Here is a 16279-nt window from a genome sequence, read left to right as displayed (position 1 = left end):
GGTACCCACCGCCACAAGGGTACCGGGATGCAAGGTCTTCCAAAACAGGGAGCCTCCAGTTGTTGCACAACTACAAGTCCTAGCATGCTTGGATAGCCTTTGGTTGGAGTCTCCCTGTCTGCCACACTGCCATAAGGGTCTGTTCACATACAAAATGTACAATGTTAATAGAGCCTTACACTTACCTGGCTCCGGGGATGTAGCTCTGCTTCTCTGCCTTTTGGCTAAGATCAAGTATGGTATCTGTTCTTATCAGATAGCCGACTGGTAGGAATGGATGTCTGCATGTAGGGGCATGTGTATTGGGGCGTTCCAGGTCTGGCACCCAAACTAGCTCAACGGCTGCCCCGATGTGACCTGTTTCCCTCCGGGTCTCACCATGAGGCTGGGAGGGACTAGAGCCGAGGTACTTTAGTGCCTCGGGGAGTGGTGACCCCAAGGTGCCAAAACTGAGGGTACTGGCTCACTGAGTGGAAGCACTGGCACCATGATCTCTTCATCTTAGTGGCACTCACCTCTTGATTCCCGACCTTCTGGCTAGAATTAGAGAATTTTTTTATAGATCCGTCCGGATGTCCGGGCAGTATATCTGCACACATTCACTTATTTCTTTCTTTTTGTCACTGTGTCACTTTTTGCGTGTTGTGTGTCCACTGGATTGTTAGGATGTGGTAGCCCTTCTGGGTGTCCCTCCTAGCGTTCTAGGGGAGGTGTGTGTGTGTGTGTGGCCATCAGGTTCCGCACCTCCCTGCAAAAACCCTGGGTACCGACCATTTACGGCTCTGCGGGCAGATACCTTGGCTAACACCAAGGGGGATGCCAGGAGCATTTGTAGTCCCTTAGTAGCTTTGGTAAAAAGTTTTAGTGTAACACGTTTGCACTTTTTCTTGCACCTTGGGTGATTTGAGAGCACGTACCTCGGCTCTTAAAAAGTAGCTCGGCCTCTAGTTATGTCATCAAGTAGGGGCAGAGCTGCACAGACCCAGGATGAGGTAAGTGGACGGCTGCTGTATATACTGGATACCACACAAAGGGTTAACTAACACTGTCCAGCAGTGTGAGTAAAAGGGGTACTCCAGTGGAAAACATTTTTTAGTCAACTGGTGCCAGAAATTAAACAGATTTGTAAATTACTTCTATTTAAAAATCTTACCCCTTTCAGTACTTATCAGCTGCTGTATGCTCCACAGGAAGTTCTTTTCTGTCTGACCACAGTGCTCTCTGCTGACACCTCTGTCAATTTCAGGAAGTGTCCAGAGCAGGAAAGAATCCCTATAGCAAACCTACCCTGCTCTGGACAGTCCCTGACATGGACAGAGGCATCGGCACAGAGCAATGCGGTCAGACAGAAAAGAACTTCCTCTGTGGTATACAGCCGCTGATAAGTACTGGAAGGATTACGATTTTTAAATAGAAGTAACTTACAAATCTGTTTAACTTTCTGGCACCAGTTGATTAATAAAAAAAGTTTTCCACTGGAGTACCCCTTTACCTCATAGCACACAGCCCAGCAAGGGGTTAGGTGAACCAGCGATGTGTACAAACATTCTTGCTGGGCAGTAGATATAGGACGTATATCTACTGCTCAGGATCAGCTGTGCTCCCGGCTCTATAGCTGCAGGCACAGCCATGTCCCGATCTCTTCAGGGACAATTCCCAGCGCTGCACCATGCTGCCCTGGAAACTGTATGGCTGCGGAGGAAAGTGGGTATGCTGTGCATCACTACTTCCCTCCAAGGATGGTAAAACTATGGCATTTTTTTTTTAAATGCCAGAGTCCCAGCATGCTGCAATTTGGCAAAACTGCCAGATTGCAGCAAAACACCGGGGTAGGGGAAAAAACGCCAAACCCAAAAATGCTAAGTGGGTTTGGCGTTTTGCGTTTCCCTATTGAATTCCTGCTAACATCTGGTCAAGTTTTCACCCCAAAAAAACTAAGTGGAAACTAAGCCTTAGCAAAATTCTATAAAAAAATATAAAGTAAATGCAATATCCCAATCACCACATAAAGGTGGTCAGCAGACGGGCAAAACATTTTACAAAAACTTGATGTTTTTGAGTATTAACTTTAAAGTCATTTTCTTGGCAAGCTCATTGGGAGACACAGGCTCCTTGGTTACAGGCGGTGTTCACACATTGGGGGAATTTATCATTGGTTTTACACAGTTCTTTGATGGTAAAACATTGCAGATTTTTGTGCAACAGGATAAAAAGTTACATAATTTTGTGCAACGGGCGAACCACAGAAAATGCTGTAATGAGATTTTATGAAATGTCCGGCAACATTAATAAATTTGGCGCATGCACACATTAGCACCACACAAAATAAAGGGGGGACAAAAATCGTTCCGTATACCAACAATAATACATTTTTATTATTATTTGCGGTACTGTCGCAGTACTGCCACATTTTTGGTAAATGACTGAACTGTGGTAAAAACTACATGTCTTCCTGCATTTTTTTTTCTGTTGTGGTACTGCAGATAAAATCCAGTGTGTGAACACAGCCTCAAACCCTTACCAGGTGATACCTTATTTTTTATGCTGACAGTAAGTAAAACCAGAATGCAAAAAATCTCTGAAATTTGATCGATAGGAAGATGGACGGTAACAAGCCATAAAACAAAGCCGAGCTACTTGAATTTTTGTGCTAGGAGTGGCATAAAGCTACCCAACAGCATTGTGACAGACTGGGGCATACCAAGACGCATGAAAGCTGTAAAAATAAGGATTATTTTGTTTAAAACATTAGTATTTTGTTGTTGAAAAATAAATATGAATTTTTTTCCTTAGCTTTTTTCTGAGATCTTAAAACAATGCATCTTTTTGGCTGTAATTTTCTTCAAATAAATCCCCTTAATAACAATACTTTTACTTGGGAGTAAAGTTATCTGTAGTTTAACCACTTAAAAGGGTACTCCACCCCTGGACATCTTATCCCCTATCCAAAGGATAGGCAATAAGATGTCTGATCGCAGGGATCCCACTGCTGGGGACACCCGCAATCTCCCTGCTGCACCCGGCGTTCGTTTAAAGCATCGAGTGCAGCGCCGGAGGCTCGTGAAGTCACGGTGGTTCCCTGCTCATGATGTCATGACCACGCCTCCTCAATGCAAGTCTATGGGAGGGGCCGTGACGTCACGAGCGGGACGTACCCATTGCATCACTAGCCTCCGCCCCGCTTTGCCAGTTCATGGAGTGAGGTTCGCTCCTTACACTGGATGTCTGGGGTGCTGCAGCAGAGATCACGGGGGTCCCCAGTGGCGGGACCCCTGCAATCAGACATCTCATCCCCTATCCTTTGGATAGGGGATAAGATGTCCAGGGGTGGAGTACTCCTTTAAGGGGTTAAACTACAGATAACTTTACCAAGTAAAAGTATTTACCAAGTAAAAGTATTTTTATTAAGGGGATTTATTTGAAGAAAATTACAACCAAAAAGATGCATTGTTTTAAGACCTCAGGGGATAAGATGTCTAGGGGCGGAGTACTCCTTTAAGGACCGGGCCATTTTTCATTTTTTGCACTTTCGTTTTTCCTCCTCCCCTTCTAAAAATCATAACACTTTCAATTTTGCACCTACAGACCCATATGAGGTGTCACCATTTTTTCCCAAGATACTAGTTGTATGTAGCTACCAAGTTTGAGGAAGAGCATATCTCATCCATGGAAATCTGGGTAAGATATGGGAAACCAGAAAGAGTTAAAATTCCTGGCAAAACGTGGCTTGCTAAGGTAAGTGGTGTTTTCAGGCCTAGACTTTTGAGCTGAAAGGCAGGATGGGGCCTTTCATTCCCTTCCTGGATCAGTCCTGGGTGTTACTAATGATGGGTAAAAGCAAAGAGCTGTCTCAAGACCTTTACAACCCAATTGTTGCAAAACATTACAATGGCATTGGTTACAGGAGCATTTCTAAGCTTCTGAATGTTCCAGTGAGCACTGATGGGACCATAATACGGAAGTGGAAAAATAATAATTTCATCATGAATTTGTCCCCACCAGGTTCTCCTCGCAAGATTGCTGACAGAGGAGTGAGAACAATCAGAAGAGTTGTCCAAGAGCCAAGGACACTTATGGAGAGCATCAAAAAGACCTAGAATTAGAAGGTACTGTTGTCTCAAAGAAAACAGCAAGTAATGAACTCCACCGCCATGGCCTGTATGCACGCACACCACACAAGACTTTATTGCTGAATAAAAAGCACGTTAAAGTGTACCTGTCGTCAACAAAAACTTTATATAATGTAGATAATACCATTGTATGTATGGCAAATATCATGCATGAAGGAACAAGGAATGTTGCACTCACCGGTCTAGGATAAAACTTCTTTATTAAAGACTAGTCAACAGGTGTACAGATCAGCATAGGGGGAGCATTTCCACAGGACGGATGAATCCGTTTCGTCGTGCTGAGCACACTTCGTCTGCTGACACTCACAGTTGGGTGTGGGGGAGGAGACTATATCCATACCTGCACAGGTGGGACTTACAACATGTGATACAAAAGGGAGCAAACAAATAACACACAAAACATTACAAAAATGAACTCAAATCGTTTCTATCATTGAGTCCTAAAGGACCCAAGGCTTCTAATTTATTTATCCACCTTGCCTCTCATTGCAACAGTTGGATTCCACGATCTCCTCCATTCTTGGGAGGGTTAATAATTTGCAGGCAGGCAAACTTTAAACAACTGCAATCTCCATTCTTTTATGTGGGCAATGAGTCGTGGGGCCCCATGTCCAGAACGGACGTAATAAAAATGTTCCCATATAAGTTTTATCCTGCACCGGTGAGTGCGACATTCCTTGTTCCTCCACGCATTATATTTGCCTCACTATCAGTGTCAGCACCGTTGAAGGTCCCGTATTTGGTTCCCACCCTGTCAGCTTGGTCCGCATGTATCTAACCACAGCTGTGGACAAATAGGGCTCTGTGCAGGGAGGACGAGCAGGGCTCTGTGCAGGGAGGACGAGCGGGGCTCTGTGCAGGGAGGACGAGCGGGGCTCTGTACACCGAGGACAATCTGGGCTCTGTACACCGAGGACAAGCGGGGCTCTGTACACCGAGGACAATCGGGGCTCTGTACACCGAGGACAAGCGGGGCTCTGAACACCGAGGACAAGCGGGGTTCTGTACACCGAGGACAAGCGGGGCTCTGTACACCGAGGACAAGCAGGGCTCTGTACACCTAGGACAAGCAGAGCTCTGTACACCGAGGACAAGCAGGGCTCTGTACACCGAGGACAAGCAGGGCTCTGTACACCGAGGACAAGCAGGTCTCTGTACACCGAGGACAAGCAGGGCTCTGTACACCGAGGACAAGCAGGGCTCTGTACACCGACGACAAGCAGGACTGTGTACACTGAGGCTCTGTGACATGCTCCAGGCTCATACATCAGGATTAGAAATGTTGCAAATTGTTCGCCGGGAACTGTTTGCAGAATTTAGCATGTTCGCTTTGCATCGTCGGGCGAACATATGTGAAGTTCGATCCGCCCCCTATACTTTAACATTGCAGTAAACTTTGACCCTGTGAGTCAGAGTCAACAGACACATTTCAGCCAATCATCAGCAGTCCCTCCCTTCCAGACCCTCCTGCCTCTTGCACGGACGCCATTTTACCCTCATTCAGCATGCTGCAGGCTTAGGAAGTGGAGGGTTAGAGAAGCTGCTCCTGCTGTATAGGGAACGCGATAGCTAGGTTGCTGTTAGGTGGTGTATTCAGGGTCCAGTTTACTCCTAAAGCACTAGTGTAACATCTGCTTTAAGGACAGCACCCAAAAAAGCCCTATTTAGGGCTGAAAAGGGAACCACTGGTTAAAAGTGGTACTCCAGAATCAAACTTAAGTTCCTTCAAGCAACTAACTACTACAGTATTCAAAGGGCTGCAATATATCAGTCCGTGTGTTTTGCAACAGCTGGAGGCACCCTGGTTGGGGACCACTGCATAAAAGGGAAACTCCGCTGGCAAGCTTTTTTTCTTTAAAGCAACTAACTACTACAGTATTCAAAGGGCTGAAATATATCAGTCCGTGTGTTTTACAACAGCTGGAGGCACCCTGGTTGGGGACCACTGCTTAAAAGGGGAACTCAGCTGGCAAGCTTTTTTTTGCTCATTGTCACACTAGTGCAAATCACATTTGGTGTGATAGTTGTGCAAATTAAAAAAAAAAAAAATTTTTTGGCTAATAAATAAAACCAGTCGTCACTGTCAGTTCACATCACAGTTGACAAATTGTGTCACCCTAGTGCAAATCACATTTGGTGTGACACTTGTGCAAATTTAACAAAAAAAATGATAGGCAGAGGAAGGCTACCCCGCAGGGGCCGTTGTGGTGCTGGGATTCCCTTTGGCCCTAGAATGGCCAGTGTTCAGAGGCCACGTACCCTGAACCCCCAAAGTTCTGAGGACTTAGTTGACTGGCTATCACAAGACACCCAATCTACTACAGCTTCCGCTCGGAACCTTGACGCACCATCCTTCTCCTCCTCTAGCTTAGCTTCGGGCACCTCTCATGCTACCACTTGCCCGCCTGCCGCCACCACCAACACTAGCATCACAGCAGCTTTACTTGATCCATCAGAGGAGTTATTTACACATCAGTTTGAAGACATGAGTGATGCGCAACCATTATTGCCAGAGTATGTAGTTAACTGGGATATGTCTCAGTCAGGCAGCATTACACACATGGACGTACGGTGTGATGATGATGTTGTACCCGCTGCTGCTTCCTTTCTTGAGGTGTCAGATAGCGGTGAAGTTGTTGATTATGACGATGTGTCCGTGGATGCCACGTGGGTGCCCGCTAGAAGAGAAGAAGAGGGGGAAAGTTCAGATGGGGAGACAGAGAGGAGACGAGTTGGAAGCAGGGGGAGGTCATCGCAAGGAGCTAGTGGCACAGTCAGACAGCATGCATCGGCACCCGGGGTCAGCCAGACGGGACGCTAATCAACGCATGCTGCTGCCACCACCAGAATGCCGTCATCGCAAAGCTCAGCAGTGTGGCATTTTTTTTGTGTGTTTGCCTCTGACAACAGCGAGGCCATTTGCAACCTGTGCCAGAAGAAACTGAGTCGTGGGAAGTCAAACACCCACCTAGGCACAACTGTCTTGCGAAGGCACATGATGTCACATCACAAACGCCTATGGGATCAACACGTCAGTACAAGCAGCACACAAAGTCAAAGCCGCCATCCTCCTCCTGGTCCAGCATCTTCAGCCAGGTCAACCACTGCTACCCTCCTTGCCCCCTCTCAACCATCCGCCTCTCACCTTGAGCAGTTCCTGCTCATCTGCCCACAGTCAGGTGTCTGTCAAGGAGATGTTTGAGCACAAGAAGCCAATGTCTCAAAGTCACCCCCTAGCCCGGCGTCTGACAGCTGGCTTGTCGGAACTGCTTTTACCATACAAGCTGGTGGAGTCTGAGGCCTTTAAAAAATTTGTAGCCATTGGGACACCGCAGTGAAAGGTACCCGGCCGAAATGTTTCTGCACAAAAGGCAATCCCTAACCTTTACTCCATTGTGCAAAAGGAAATGATGGCATGTCTGGCACACAGTGTAGGGGCAAGGGTCCATCTGACCACTGATACCTGGTCTGCAAAGCATGGTCAGGGCAGGTATATCACCTACACTGCACATTGGGTAAACCTGGTGACGGCTGCCAAGCATGGAATGCGTGGCTCTGCAGAGGAGTTGGTGACACTGCCACGACTTGCAGGCAGGCCTGCTGCCACCTCCTCTACTCCATCCTCTTCCATAACCTCCTCGGCCGAGTTCTCTTCCATTGCTGCGTCTTGCTCCACATCACCGGCACCCCACCCCCCCAGGTGCTATTCCACATCCTGGATACGGCAATGTCACGCCATCTTGGGGTTGACTTGCCTCAAAGCGGAGAGTCACACCGAACCAGCGCTCCTGTTGGCCCTGAACACACAGGTGGACCAGTGGCTGACTCCACACCAACTGGAGATCGGCAAGGTGGTTTGTGATAACGGAACAAATTTGTTGGCGGCATTGAGGTTGGGCAAGTTGGCACATGTGTGTAACCTGATTGTACAACGCTTTGTGCTCAAGTACCCAGGCTTACAGGATGTCCTGAAGCAGTCCAGGAAGGTGTGTGGCCATGGCGCACTTGTCAGATATCCAGCGGCAAAACAACATGCCAGTGAGGTGCTTGATTTGCAACAGCCCGACAGGTTGGAATTCAACATTCCTAATGTTCGACCGCCTGCTCCAACAAGAAAAAGCAGTCAACGAATATTTGTATGACCGGGGTGCTAGGACATCATCTGTGGAGCTGGGAATTTTTTTGCCACGTTACTGGACGCTCATGCGAAATGCCTGTAGGCTCATGCGTCCTTTTGAGGAGGTGACAAACCTGGTCAGTCGCACCGAAGGCACCATCAGCGACATTATACCGTGTTTTCTTCCTGGAGTGTGCCCTGCGAAGAGTGCTGGATCAGGCAGTAGATGAGCGTGAAGAGGAAGAGTTGTGGACACCATCACCACCAGAAACAGCCTTATCAGCATCGCTTGCTGGACCTGCGGCAACACTGGAAGAGGATTGTGAGGAAGAGGAGTCAGAGGAGGAATGTGGCTTTGAAGAGGAGGAGGAGGAGGAAGACCAACCACAACAGGCATCACAGGGTGCTCCTTGTCACCTATCTGGTTCCCGTGGTGTTGTATGTGGCTGGGGGGAAGAAGATGATACCTTCCCTGACATCACTGAGGCCGAGGAACGGGACATGAGTAGCTCGGCATCCAACCTTGTGCAAATGGGGTCTTTCATGCTGTCGTGCCTGTTGAGGGACCCTTTTATTTTGAAAAGGATTTCTTTGTGTTTTTCACCGTCCTGCATTATAGAGTCTTCTGGACTTTATGATCATTTAAACTTTAATTTTCAAGAGTACTAACCATTACACAAAGGAACGCTTGTTGCGTGTCATTTTTTTTAACTTAAATTTTCAAAAATAAAATACAGAGAGGGATGAACTCTGTTTCTTTATTTGATGAAAAATTTTATTTAGAAAATAATTTCTTTGTGTGTTTCTCTGTCCTGCATTATAGAGTCTTCTGGACTCTTGGATATGCGCTTGTTCTTATTTTTCATCCATGTGTACATGCCTAATTTTTCTGGCCTCTGGTGCTGCACTTTTTATGCTGCCACAATTTTTCTGGGCGCTGCTACAGCTGCAACAATACCAAATGTTTGAGCCATGTGTACATGCCTAATTTTTCTGGTACTCTGCTGACATCTCTGTCCATTTTAGCAACCGTGCATATTATATGTATGGTAAGGGTAGCATGGTGGCTCAGAGGTTAGCACTGCTGACTTGCAGCGCTGTGGCCTTGGGTTCAAATCCCACTATGTGCTGCCTAATATGGGGGAATCTATGTGCTGCCTAAAGGGGATCTAACTATGTGATGCCTAAAGGGGGCTAAAGCACGTTATTCCAAAGAATTTAGGAATAATAGGTAATGTATGCCCTTTATGGAGAAAAACCAGACTCTGCATCAACTATGTAATTTTCCGTGGGAGTTTTGCCATGGATCCCCCTCCAGCACACCACAGTCCAGGTATTAATCCCCTTGAAACAACTTTTAAATCACTATTGTGGCCAGAAAGAGTCCCTGCCCATTGAAGTCAATGGCGGTTCACCCGGTTCGTGAACATTTGCGGAAGTTCGCGTACCGAAAATTTTAAGTTTGCAACATCACTAATCAGGATGTTTGAGAAGCCAGGAGCCTGCACAGAGTCCTACTTGTCCACCTTCACTTCCTGTTTTTGGACTCCTCAGAGACACACATGCAATAGCTGCAGGGACAGCATTTTCTCACCCAAAAATATACACACTTTTTAACCATTAACCATAATGGTATTATCAACATTATATTAAAAGTTTTTGATGACCACAGGTACACTTTAAAGAGAACCAATCAGCAGATTGTAGCATATATAACGCTTGGCAATACATCATGAATGCTAAAATCATTATCCTCCACATCCCTGGGGGACGTTTGTGCCCCCAGGGATGGTGAAGATATTAAGTTATAAAGTCTCCCCCGGCTGCCCAGCAAGTAGTTCCCTGGGAGGGACCTATACTTACCAGCACCCGTTGCTCTACATTGCTCCGGCTGTGGCCCCGCCCCAACGGCTTGAATGATGGCTCACGTCACCGCTCAGCTCCGTCTGCTTAGGGAGCAGAGCGCTGACATGAGCCGTCATTCAAGCAGTCGGTACTGGGCCACAGCCGGAGCAATGCAGAGCAACGGGTGCTGGTAAGTATAAGTCCCTGGCCAGGGGACTACTTGCCGGGTGGAGTGGGGGACATTATGGTGAGGATAATGATTTTAGCATATATAATGTGTTGTCAAGCATTATATATGCTAAAATCTGCTGGCTGGTTCCCTTTAAAGATTGTTTGAATTTGGTACACAATATTGGAAAAGCCAGTGAAATACTGGGAAACTATAGTGTGGTCAAATGAGAGCAAAATGGTTGGATGCCATGTTTGGAAGACAAATGGCACTGCACATCACCCTAAAAGCACCTTACCAACAGGGAAGTTTAGAGGTGGGAACATCATGGTGTGGGGAGCTTTACAGCAAATGGTACTGGCAAACTTCAAAGAATTGAAGACAGGATGGATGGGCAAATTTACCAAGACATTCCTGACAAAAATCTGCTGCCATCTACCAGGATGATGAAGATGAAACGAGGGTGGACATATCGGGATGACAATGATCCCAAACACACAGCCAAGGAAACTCTCAAATAGTTTAAAAGAAAAAAGAAAACAAAGCTGTTTGAATAGCCCAGCCAATCACCTGGCCTAAATCCCATTGAAAATCTATGAAAAGAACTGAAGATCATGATTCATAGAAGAGGCCCATAGAACCTTCAAGATTTGAAGACTGTTTGTGTGGAAGAATGGGACAAAATCCCACAAGAGCAATGCATGTGACTAGTTTTTCCATGCAGGAGTCATCTAGAAGCGGTCATCACCAACAAAGGCTTTTGTACAAAGTGTTAAATAAATATCAGTATGTGTGTGTTTAACACTTTCTCCCTGTGCTATTTCACAGTATTACACAACACCTTTAAAGCAGTGTTTCCCAACCAGGGTGCCTCCAGCTGTTGCAAAACTACAACTCCCAGCATGCCCGGACAGCCTTTGGCAGTCAGGGCATGCTGCGAGTTGTAGTTTTGCAACAGCTGGAGGCACCCTGGTTGGGAAACACTGCCTTAAAGAGTACCTGTCACCAAAGTAAACCTTTTATATATTGTTCCTTATGAAATCATAGGACACTTTGCTATTTACTTGCTGTTAAAATTCTCAACCTTTATATGTTTTTAATGTGATTGAAAAAACGGCCACTAGGTGGCTCTGTTCCCTGCTACAAGTCAGTCGGTTAGTTAGTTTGGTCTCCTCCTGGCCTGGCAGGAGAGCAAACTCAGGAAGTGCATGCAGGGCATAGCGAGGCACAGCTCTCGCAGGCTTCAGTGACATCACGCCTGCTAGGGAACGCCCACTTTCTCCTGCCGGGCGCTCACACAATGTGAGCAAGGGGAAAGTTATGATACGGGGTGAAAAAAATCCTTGCACCAGCCTTGCCTAGAACTGGAGTTGGAGTGACAGGGGCCTCCATAGCATCAGCACAAGCAGGGTCCATAAATATAGGCTGAGAACTCACACACAGGCTAGTATTTAGAGTACTAGCACTCACAGACCTCAGATCAGGGGTGTCCTGAAGGGCAGCCAAGCCAAAGAGCTTTTAAAAACTTTGCCCCCCAAATCTTCCAGTAACGTATCCCAATACCACCTAAACTAATGGTGTCGGGCTAGGTTACTGGAAGTAGGCCTCCGTCTGAGGGATCATCTAAAGCATTTCGGAGTGACAAAACATCACTTCTGGCGGAGCTTTCAGCTAGGCTGCAGCCCGACAGTTCACCAGGCTAGGCTGCAAGCCCCACAGAGCAGCCAGCCGACCTCTGCTGAGGAGGACCCAAGGCATTACTATATTACGCACACAGCCAACTGACTAACAGGCACTGGGTAAGGTTTCTTTTCTCCTGCTGTGGCCCTTCAGGAAAATTGAACAGCTGCTACCAGGTTGTGTGAGTAAAACCTATTGTTGAGGGCCCCAACAAGGGGACAAAGTGTCTTAAGTGGTCAACTCAAAAATAAGTGATGGAACCACAGGGATTAAAAGGAGCGGTTCCCCATTTCCCAATAACCCATTCCTGACAAGCTGTTTTTCACATGCCCATAGATCATGCTAGACTGCCATGAAATTAATTATAGTCTACAAGTAATTAAATATGACCATCCTGATGTGTCTTAGTAAATTCTCTCTCAATAGGGTGTGATCACACATTCAGGTTTTTAAAGGAGATATCACACTGAAAAAATTATCCCCTATCCTTTGGATAGGGGATAAGCTTCAGATCACAGGGGTCTGACCACTGGGGCCCCGGCTCTCTATGGGAAAACAGCTTCATGACCCCCAAAGTGCAGCTATCAAGTCCCCTTCTTATATCTCTATAGGAGAGGCAGACTGCTATCTTCGCCTCGCCCATTAAGATATATAGAGGGGGGGGGGGGGGGGGGGTGTCATCCGCTCCTTCGTGCGGGGGTCGTGATGCTCGTGCCACATACTCCTTCGTGCTGGGGCCATGTACAGGAAATTGAGGGGCGTCCAACCGCTTTGGATAGGGGATAAGTTTTTCAGCAATCATTGACTACAAAACCAGGAATAGAACCTAAATAGGAGGATACACATAAAAGAAGACTGATCTTTTTTTTTTTCTATTCCTGGCTTTAAACACACCCTAAAGGTAGGTACACACTTTGCAAGGCAGAAGTGAATCCAGCTGGAAGGGAAAATATAAAAAGGAGTGTTCTACTTCTCCATTCCAGCTAGAGCCACTTCAGCCGCACAAAATCTGTCTCTGCAACATGTGTTCCTGCCCTTAACAGATTAGCCATTTATAAAAACGTCTGACAGGTCATCCAGTCAAGTGACAGGTATACAGTTTAGATTGCACCGGGTCGCAGGCTGCAACCATAAAAGCCTGATGAAGTGCGTGAGATCATTCAAGTCAGACGCTTTTACTGCATTAGTCTAAGAGGGCAGATGTGCAGACGGCAGAAATTCTGCATAGATGCGTAATTCTGTAGCTGCAAAACTCTTTAAATCATATGCAGAATTTCTTCATGAATACACATTGCACGAAAAAAAAAAAAAGTGTTTTTTCTCTCTCCACTAAATGCAGAATTTAACTTTAGCAATAAATAAATAAAAAATAAAAACACAAACACAACCCATTGACTTCCATGGACTTCCGCAGTTAAATGCTGAAAAAGTATGTGACATGACTTCTATTTTTGCGGAACGCTGAATTTTAGCTGGCAAAATTCTGCAATGTGAATGGGATTGCGGAATCCCATTGAAGTTAATAAGGCTATAAACATGCAGAATTTCTGAGCGGATTTCAATGCAGAAATCCTGCCATATGAACATAGCCTTATATTCTCAAAGGAGAACACCAGAGGCAGCTCTCTCCCTCAAATACATATGCACACTCCATTGATTTTAGCATACTCATAGCTATCTGAAGTGTATGGAATATTGATTGTACAATATCTCACACACAAACGCAGGGGTGTGGAAATAAAAAAAACACTTGTCCTAGGGACTAAAACGGAGCACAATCTACTTGTCCCTCATGACAATCCACTTGTCCTGGTACATAAAATAATTTCAACCAAAATAGTCTGTATATAAGGTCTTTATTAATAGAAAATTAATAGCCAGACCAGTATGTCACCCCATTAGGTGGATAGGGCCCCTGATAAGTTTGCACCATTAAATAGGTAGTCCCCCCCCCCCCCCTTCAGGTAGGTATGTACTCTCATCACGTAAGCAGGCATGAAGGGCTCCCCTAGTATTTAAATAGGGCTCCAGATATGTCCCCCCCCAAGTTGGTAAAAAGGTAGGGCTCCCAGACAGAGCCCCAGATTGAAATTACCCCCATTAGGTAGAGCTCCCCCAGTAGGTAGACAGCCCCCCCAGATAGATATGACCCCCATCAGGTAGGGCTTCCATTTAAACAATTTTACTCCCCAAGTCAGAGCTTTCCAAACTTTTCATGGTGACGCCCTTACATAGTTTGATGACACTCCTTGCTATACTGCCAATTTGCATGCATCGCGTTGCACGTCGACAATGCACAATAGAGTATCAGCATTAGAAAAGCTGTTACCCATCCTGTGCCAGTCCACCCCCCCTTAATCACACCCTGTGCCATTATATTCCCCCTTCTCTGATGCTCCCTGTGCCATTACATTTCAGCCCCCCCCTCCCTGTGCCATCACATTTCAGCCCCCTCCCTCCCTGTGCCATTACATTTCAGCCCCCTTTTCCATTATATTACACCCTCCCCTCCTTTGCCACATCATTCACCGATTCCCCAAACCCCGTCCCCCTGCTTTTACCTATCCTCCGTCAGGCTCAGGGGGTTGGCAGTTATATTGCTGGGTCGCATCCTCTGTCCTGACGGAACTGCATGCAATGATTGACGTCATCGAAAGCCTACACTGGGATGCAGACGTCCTGCATGGCTCTCTATAGGCTGAAGTATACAGCTGCAGTCTATAGGAGTTTAGCGACAGAGCCCCATTATATGCGAATTCCTCAGCAGGAAGCAGGGCTAAATGCCTTAAGAATTCACCTGCCCGGCCCGCGGAACTGCATGTCCCACGCGTCACAATTTCCACATCCCTGATTGTTACAAAGGGGATTTGTAACATCCAGTTGTCTATTTTTACATTTTCAGGAGTAATAAGAGGGTTATTACTCCTGAAAATGTAAAAATAGACAACTGGATGTTACAAATCCCCTTTGTAACAATCAGGGATGTGGAAATTGTGACGCGTGGGACATGCAGTTCCGCAGGCCAGGCAGGTGAATTCTTAGGCATTTAGCCCTGCTTCCTGCTGAGGAATTCACATCGCTTCAGTGTAAAGATGACAATTTTGATATTTTGAGATTCCAGGTGGGTGAACCATATCATGGAACACATAAAAATGAGGACTCAGTTCCAAAGCGCTTCCCCTCAAATTTAGTAAATGGTATGCCAAAGCAGAAGAATTTCTTGGTATAAAAGGAATAAATTCCTTTTATACCAAGAAATTCTTCTGCTTTGGCATACCATTTACTAAATTCTAAACATATAGACAAGCCTGATGCATTTTGAAAACAAGTTCTGTGGACCAATGAGGTTAAAATTTATCTTTTTGGCCGGAATGAGCAAAGGTACGTTTGGAGAAGAAGGGGAACATAATTTAATGAAAATAACCTCTGTCCAACTGTTAAGCATGGGGGTGGATCAATCATGCTTTGGGGGTTGTATTGCAGCCAGTGGCACAGGGAACATCTCACGAGTAGAAGGAAAAATGGATTCAATAAAATTTCAACAAATTTTGGATGCTAACTTGATGCCATCTGTGAAAAAGCTAAAGTTAAAGAGAGGATGGCTTCTACAAATGGATAATGATCCTAAACACACCTGGAAATCCACAGGGGATTACATCAAGAGGCGTAAACTGAAGGTTTTGCCATGGCCTTCACAATCTCCTGACCTAAACATAATTGAAAATCTATGGATAGACCTTAAAAGAACAGTGCGTGACAGACAACCCAGAAATCTTAAAGAACTGGAAGACTTTTGTAAGGAAGAATGGGCAAAGATACCTCAAACAAGAATTGACAGACTCTTGGCTGGCTACAAAAAGCGTTTACAAGCTGTGATACTTGCCAAAGGGGGCAGTACAAGATATTAACTCTGCAGGGTGCCCAAACTTTTGCAGATGCCATTTTTTTGGTTTTCTGTTATTTTGAAAGTGTAAATGATGGAAATAAAATCTAACTTTTGTTGACATATTATAAGAATGTCTAATCTGTAATTTGATGCCTTTTGGAGATTTTTCCCCATCTTTCCTTGGCTTCTTTATGCACATTAATACAAATTTTTACCTGGGGTGCCCAAACTTTTGATCCCCACTGTACATTAAAACAGTGTTTACTAACCAGCATGCCTCCATCTGTAACTACAATTCCCAGCATGGCCGGACAGCCAACAGCTCTAGGCATGCTGGTTCGGAAACACTGCCTTAAAATATCAGCATTTACAGGTAATCTTTAACAAAAAGAACTTCCGAGTCATATTTATCCTACTACCCAAGAGCTGTAAGATTAACGCAATACATTGAC

The 16279-nt window shown here is 45.7% G+C and overlaps 1 pseudogene; it reads left to right on the top strand.

Annotated features, from left to right (window-relative positions):
• Nucleotides 1-204: 204 nt before the first annotated feature.
• On the top strand, nucleotides 205-330 carry LOC130297197 (U2 spliceosomal RNA; annotated as a pseudogene).
• The last annotated feature ends 15949 nt before the right edge of the window (nucleotides 331-16279 follow it).

Source organism: Hyla sarda, chromosome 12 (genome assembly GCF_029499605.1).
Source record: "Hyla sarda isolate aHylSar1 chromosome 12, aHylSar1.hap1, whole genome shotgun sequence".
Classification (NCBI taxonomy): Eukaryota; Metazoa; Chordata; class Amphibia; order Anura; family Hylidae; genus Hyla; species Hyla sarda.
Note: the sequence above shows the minus strand (reverse complement) of the source record. Positions and strands in the feature narration are given on the sequence as shown.